Consider the following 7,312-nt stretch of genomic DNA (forward strand, 5'->3'; position numbering starts at 1 on the left):
AGATTTGATGAATGAAACTTACACCCGCTTGTGTAAATATGGTCATTTTTGGCTCCTAAAAAAAGAAAAAAGACAACATGACGGGGGCCAAAAATGCTAATGCTGAGGGGTCAAAATTCAGAGACAGTAGTCATTGTGACTGTGTCCATCTTTTATATACAGGCATTGAGGTTGACCACAGACTCTGCAGCAGTACAGTGTGTGTGTGTGTGTGTGTGTGTGTGTGTGTGTGTGTGTGTGTGTGTGTGTGGTGGGGGTGGGGGGATCTTTGGATGTTTGCTTGTGGTTTAGAGAATTTGTTTTTCCTCAGCTGGGGGAAGGTAAGCGATGCGACCAGAGGGCACTCGCACCCTGCGAGTCATCCCTCCATCTGACCTCTGCTAAATTCTCTCCGTTTGTCATGGTCTGGGTGGGTACCTGCAGGTCTCCAACAGCGGCTCCTCCTCCTTTAGGCGGAGTTCGGTTGCTCCTCCCTGGCTGACCACCTGTGAGCAATTATTCCGGCAGTATATCAGACCTGCGCTCTCAACCGTTCATCGCCTGAGTACCTGCTATCCCCATGTTAGTCAAGTGGAGCATTATTGCTCTGTTCAGAACCCGTGTGATGACTTACCTGTTCTTCTTGTTCTCAGAGGTAGCACCTGGAGTGGAGGTCTTGTCTCCCTCATTCCCGCTCTCCTGGACCTGGGCCGCCTGCTGCTGATACGACGCTGCCTGCCGGCCCACCACTCACTTGCCTGCCTCCCCACGTCTCGACCGCATCTGGGCCTTCCGCCCCACCTGTCCCCTCCACCTGAAACCCAGTAAGGCAACTCAGTTTAACTGTGGAGGATCGTTGATTGTCTGCTGTATCCCACTGACCGTGATCTCCTCTCATTACAGTGCCCCGGCCCCTTCATAGTCCTGTTTCCACCTCCCCGCTGCCTCAGCTGTTCAGCTACCTCCTAGAGGTGTCTAGGTCACCCTTAGTTATCTTAGATTATCCTACGCGCCACTAGTGTGGTGGAGTCGTTTTGTTTTTGCTTGTGTTTACTTGTGGGCGGAAATAAATCCTTTGTTCTCTTACCGTCTCGCTTCCGGGTTGGTTTCTGCACCTGTGTCCATCCCTGTTCCCTCGTGCCGCTGGGCCGTGACAGTGTTTGTCACAACACTGAGGCTGCAGCTGCTGGGCCAACAGAAAATGGGAATCGTGAGATGCGAGGAAGGCCATTAACTCCAGCTTGACTTTTTTTGTAGTGAAAGCTGTTAGCCTACGCACACAGACACGCTTCTGCTTAATAGGGAACACTTTTGTCTGGCACAATCACACTCTCAACTGTTTCCTTAAGACCCCGTTTCACCCTCTCTATCGGACTCTCTCACTCACAGCCACAGGCATTACCAACGCATTTGTGTCTGTTTCCACATCTGGCTTATTATTTTTGTTTTGAAGTATCGTTATGGCAAAATGGCAATTAGATCACAGTTTATTGGACCCAAAGCACCTGAACAATAGTTTCATCTTCAGTGTTCACTGTACACATATATGCACACAAAATGTCTGGATTAAGACTTTCTTCGGGGGTCAACAGAGCTGAAAGCCTCAGATGTTCTCCCCATGAACTCATCTTTCAGCTTACTGAGCTAAAACAGCTGGCTCTCCCTCCTCCTCTGCACAGTTTTCCACTGAGCCCTGAGATGGACCTCTTAGCATGTGGCTGCATATGAAGTGTACACAAGCACATACATCTAAAAGACACATACTGGGTTACTCCTTTGAGTGACAGTACCTGAGAGCTTCAGTTTACTGCTTATATATGAGAAAACCAACAGCAATCGCCCGTTTGTCATTACTCCTGTTAATGTGCCCCAGCTGCTTTCTGCCTGCCTTTCATATGGCTCCACCCGTACCCAAATCCCAAGGTACTTTGTGCATAAGTGTGCATGTGTGCGTGTGGTGGGCTGCTAAGAACAGTCTTCCTGTCTCTCCTTCCTGAAGAAGACAGGAGGACTGTGAGAATCATGTGCTGTTAAAGGTAGAACTCCTCAACTGGGATCATTAAAGAACTTGGTGGTAAACAGACGGATCCCCTGCTGTCCCAGTCCAGTGAAAACGCGATTCCCTCTGTGAGGACGTGACAAGCAAAGAGGAAGAAACTGAGAAAAAGAGCAAAATACGAGCCGAAGATGGGGACTGAGAGAAAGGGACGACACAGACAGCCGCAGCAGGGGGCATGCTGTTCTCCGTATTAGTCTGTCAGTGAATCTCATTAGCAGGGCTTCTCTAATCAGCAGCCGAGAATATTCCACTGAAGGCCATCCGCTCTGCTCCCAACCTCCTTCCTCTCATTTTGATTACTCTGATGCATAAATTTACCATTACCTTTTTCTTCTTTTTTTTGAAAAAATAAAGGGTTCTAATTTAAACTCCTCGAGAAAGCGGCGTCTGTTCTCAGCTTCAATTATGTCCAGCGTGGGCTCCCTCTTTTTTTCATGTTAAACACAGCGGGCTGCCGTGTTAAAGATATCCACTTTGCCCTCGTCACATTAAGAGGCTTGCTTTCCAGTACTTTTTGCTCCACTCGGTAAGCAGTGGAAATAAATGAGCACTTGTGCTGAAAATGTGTATTTTCCAAATGACAGCTTGCTGGGCAAATACAGCCAAATAACTTCAAAAAGGTACTCGCGTCACTGCTGACAATTTGAAACGTGTGAATTCATTTGTAAGTGATTGTGGGTTCTGTTACATCTCGATGATCCGCTTATAGATGAAAAGCAAAAGGACGGCATGTTATTCGTGCCAGTTTAACCGCGGGGAGTCAAAGGACAAAAAGAACACACACAAAAAAAACCAAGACAGAGACCCCAACAGGAAGCTGAATGGTTGTTAAACAGGAAGGTCCGAGTCAAAGCAGGGGTGTTCCTCTTTTTTTTATTATCCCTGTGCTTTTCCTTAATGAGCGCAGCTGGTATCCAACGCAAACAAACTCAGGCTATTGTCCAGAGACATTAACAGTTCAAGCAATGTTTGATTGTCCTTGGAGAAATGAGCGTGGCATAAGATGAAACAGAGGAGATTAGAGGTTGGAAGCAAAGAGTCATGCCAGAGACATTCCCAGCACCACACATGCTCATTCTTTAATCATGATCAAGTCCTGCCAATATTGGGAAATCTGAATTCCAAAGGACGCTTGGCATCAAAAGGCACCAGTGCAGCCTCTGCTGTCTCTCTAGCCAATGACTGTGCCTTATGGGAGCCGCTGAAGCTTCCCTTTGCCGAAAAGACCCAAACCTCAACATCCTCAACAAATTCATAGACTGAGAATCTCCATTTATGTCCTTGTGAAACAGCCGCGACTCAACACGCAACGGTTCTGACACACGTCTTTACTGATTTACAGCCTGTCCTCTGAAGTCCTCCCTTTCTCGACACTCCCCAGCAGCTCGAGAGAGTGTGTTCACGCAGCCCTGCGAGCTCTCTGGGCGTGTTCCTGGCTCTAACTAAATGTGCAGATATGATAAATAAATCACACACAGGCCCTCTGGAGAAAAGAGAAACCGAGTGGAACGGGCTACAGGGAATAAAGAAGACATCTGGTGGAGGAACTGGAGCCTGTCTGCTGAGGAGAAAATGACTTATAGAGACACATTATTATAAGACATTGACTACTGGAGATGATTGTGCCAGCTCGCCTTGAGTTCAGATGTAATGGAAGTGCTAATTAAATCAATATTTACACATCACAAAATTAACACAAGCTGCATCGTGGGTAGAGATGTTGTTTACCAAGTGTCAGGTGCACATAGCTAACTTGTGTGTGAAAATGATAATATACGGTAAGCACATCTGACCCAATATAAAACTGTATATGTTTAACATTTTGGCATTTTTATGAATTTTTGAAAGTTGTACAAGAATTCTGATGTTCACCCCTCAAAGGAGCAACCTTTGCAGGCCTGTGTTGACTTCATGTTGATTGCTACATATGTATACATATGTCTCTGTGTACCCTATCTCCTCCTTAACAGGTGGGACAATCTGAACAAAACTTTGCATGAACATCACACATACAGTGATTCTTAACATTGATGTGTCTTTGAAGAAGCCTTATTATAAATCACAACTCTTTTAATTTTCATACCTATTTTATGTTCATTTCATCATCCCTTTAATGTAACGTTCTCATTTTTCATTTACTTCATGTGTCAAGTTCAGCGTGTCATCCGTATGTGGTTTAGTGGTCACAAAAATCTGTATGTGTGAAGGAACTTTATTCGAGTCACCACTAAATACAAAATGAAGACTTTAAACAAGCCGCGTGTAGGGTGGGTTTTTTTGCTAGCCTACGTAAAAGATATACTTCGCCACTGATTCATCACCTTCCAGTTCATCAAGTGGCATCTTTAGGGCTTTGAATTTTGCCTTATCGCTGTTGCTATCATATTCCAGAGTCTGTCTTTTGATGAGACAGGTGGACCACTATCAGGTAATGGTAGCAAACATGAATGCTAGTATATGCTTAGCAACTTAGCCACAGATTGTGTGGGTGCATTGCACAGACATCTGCTTATTAGTGTTAATGTAGAAATCAAATACATGATTTCTCCCCAAAAAACTGAAGTACCGATTTCACAGATGGGGTGACATTGAAAGTGACTTGAAATCAAACCATATTATTTATCAGGTTTGTTTCTTAAGTGGTCGCCACAGTGAATGGGTGCACATACTTGATCAGACAGATTTTACACTACATGCTCTTTCTGATGCACCCCTCCTGTTTATCCAGGTTTAGGGCCAGCACTATGAGTACATTAGCTTGTGACCCTGTTATGCTAGATTTGTGTCTCAGGGTATTTTTGTGTGCAAGCTGAACATGTTGACCACTGCACCTTAAGCTACTTTTATTTGGCAGGTAATTGCATCAGAAATGCTTAAATAGATCCCAACACCACAGATGCACTTAATAGGTCCAGTTCAGTGACCTGAATTAGCTGAGGAGGAGCCTAGCTAGGGCAGCTAGCAGCCTAGCTGGGACCTACCTTTTCTTAAAACACCTGATTTTAAACCTTAATAAAATGTAAATAAGTCAGTTATATATACAGTGCTTGACACATTTATTAAATCACCTGTCATAAAAACTAGTAAACAAAAATATTTTAGAAATTAGAGGTGTGTCGATCAATCGATAGCAATCCTGGTATTGGTATCAGCTTAATACTAGCGCGATAGAACTGATAGTTTGATTCTATCTTCCAAGCTCAGTACATAGACTATTGAAATGTGTTAAATGAATTATTATTTTTTTTTTTTTTAATGAAAACGTATATCTCAAGCAAAACCTTAACCCTATCATGACACAATAAATTAGGTACAGAGAATTCTTTTTTGTTGTTAGTTTCTTGCCTTTGTAGTCAGAACTGTAGTTATTTGTTACTCCAAACTTACCACTTATTTGTAGACTTTAGATACAAATTTGAATTAAAATGTACATCGCTGGCATAACCAAATGTGTTTGAATTGAAAGAAAAGTTGTCTCATTCAGAGTTCAAATTCACCAGAAGGAGAGATCACGTCTCTACCAGTCAGAAAATAAGTCAACTCGGATGGCTTATGTTGTGTGAAAGCACATACTGCTGCACATACTTGCTGCCACATTTGTAGTCCATACACAAACGCAGTCTCGAAAGCTGGAACGGTTGATCTCGTATCAGCCCCTGTCCCGATAGGTTAGTGAGCACAGATCCTATTAAATACTGTAGCTGCTGCTCTATTCAGTAGAGAAGGGGAGGGTGCTAACCTCCATCTGCTGTGGTCAATTTTGGCAAGGAGTCAACAAGGCTCTCCAAAGGCAGAGCTTACTTTGTTTTGTGTGTGTGTGTGTGTGTGTGTGTGTGTGTGTGTGTGTGTGTGTGTGTGTGTGTGTGTGTGTGTTAACATGAATGTAGAAGAAAGTGAGAAAGAAAGGACAGGCAGAAGGAGATGGATGAAGCAGGGAGGGAAACCGGGCAAAGAAACAAAAAAAAGGGGGGGGGTGAAGAAGAAGAAGCGAGAACAGTCATCCGCAGTAAATGTGCTGCAAGGCTTTCGTATCAGGGTGACAGGTGCATTATCATAGGTTAATGAGAAGTCTAGTGCTGCCTGTAGCTGCAATCAGGGGGAGTGCTGCCTCAACTGCAGCCTCCATCAATCAGATCAGACGTGAACTCCCACTCAAGCACCAAATACTCACGCACACAGACACACACTCACAAATACATAGATGTTTAAAGTATACCAACACATCAGGCACGTACACAAACACCCTCAAACATTCAATTCAGAGTTATCTCATTACAGCTGGAGGGAAACAGTGATGAAGGCAATCTGATGCAGAAGATTGCAGTGTTATTATGAGGTATTTATGGACACAATGAACAATAATTAGTACCTCAAGCACAACTGTCAGGTGTGATCATGAAGATGTGTTAGCTACAGGTGCTACCGCGGTCTGCAGTTTCTTTGTAGATGATAGATTCAATATTCAGATCCTCCAATTACATTTTCTTGCACAATCAAATTTTGATTATGAGTTAGAGCGACTGCATTAATGTAGTGTAATATTCTCTTTCAGTTTTTGCACTGGCCCTCCAGGGTATCGCACAGACAACTATGCAGTCTATTTAGAATCACCATTTAACCTAACATGTGTGTCTTTGGACTGTCGGAGGAAGCCAGAGTCCCCAGAGAGAAACTGGACAGAAAGGCCTGAGGATTTAAACTCTCGCTGAGGATTTGTACCTTCTTGTTGGGAGGTGACAGTGTTAACCACCATACTTCCTAATCCTAAGCCCCTTCGGGGGGGGGGGCTCACGGGCACATCACTGCAACCCCCCCTGCCTTCTGCTCCACAGCTGCTGAGTGACCCCTCATCTGGGCCTCTCCTCAGCTCTTTCCGGGAGAGTGGCACGGTTGCCCCTCCGTTGGTCTTCCTTGGTCTCTTGTGCTCTGAGGGTCTCTGGATGTCTGGAGCCTGGATCTCCTCCATACCTGCTTCATGCCCTGGTGGACGGGGCTGTGGCTCCCCACACCCTCTAGCAGATCATTACATGAAGGAACCTTTTAAAAACAAGCGCGCTCATGCTCACAGGGGTACACACGGGTGCTCACAGACACAAACTACACCCTTTTTGGCTCCTACCTCAAAGCACACTGTGCGCTGACGTGCTGCACAATAATATTCAATATTTAGTATTTACTGTTATGTTCACATAGATTATCGCGATGATGTTGTTTATTATATTGCTCTCTTTTTTTGCTTGTTTTCTCTTTTTTCTTTCTCAACAGGGGATCCAG

The 7,312-nt window shown here is 44.4% G+C and overlaps 1 long non-coding RNA gene across 1 annotated transcript; it reads left to right on the forward strand.

The window, feature by feature from the left end:
• Nucleotides 1–248: 248 nt before the first annotated feature.
• Nucleotides 249–1,873, forward strand: LOC146382818 (uncharacterized). Its single transcript, XR_014800676.1, has 3 exons — nucleotides 249–561; nucleotides 633–803; nucleotides 883–1,873. It is a non-coding gene; the product is annotated as an uncharacterized LOC146382818 (long non-coding RNA).
• The last annotated feature ends 5,439 nt before the right edge of the window (nucleotides 1,874–7,312 follow it).

This window comes from Perissodus microlepis, chromosome 7 (assembly GCF_051167445.1).
Source record: "Perissodus microlepis isolate ML-2025 ecotype Zambia chromosome 7, ASM5116744v1, whole genome shotgun sequence".
In the NCBI taxonomy this organism is placed as follows: domain Eukaryota; kingdom Metazoa; phylum Chordata; class Actinopteri; order Cichliformes; family Cichlidae; genus Perissodus; species Perissodus microlepis.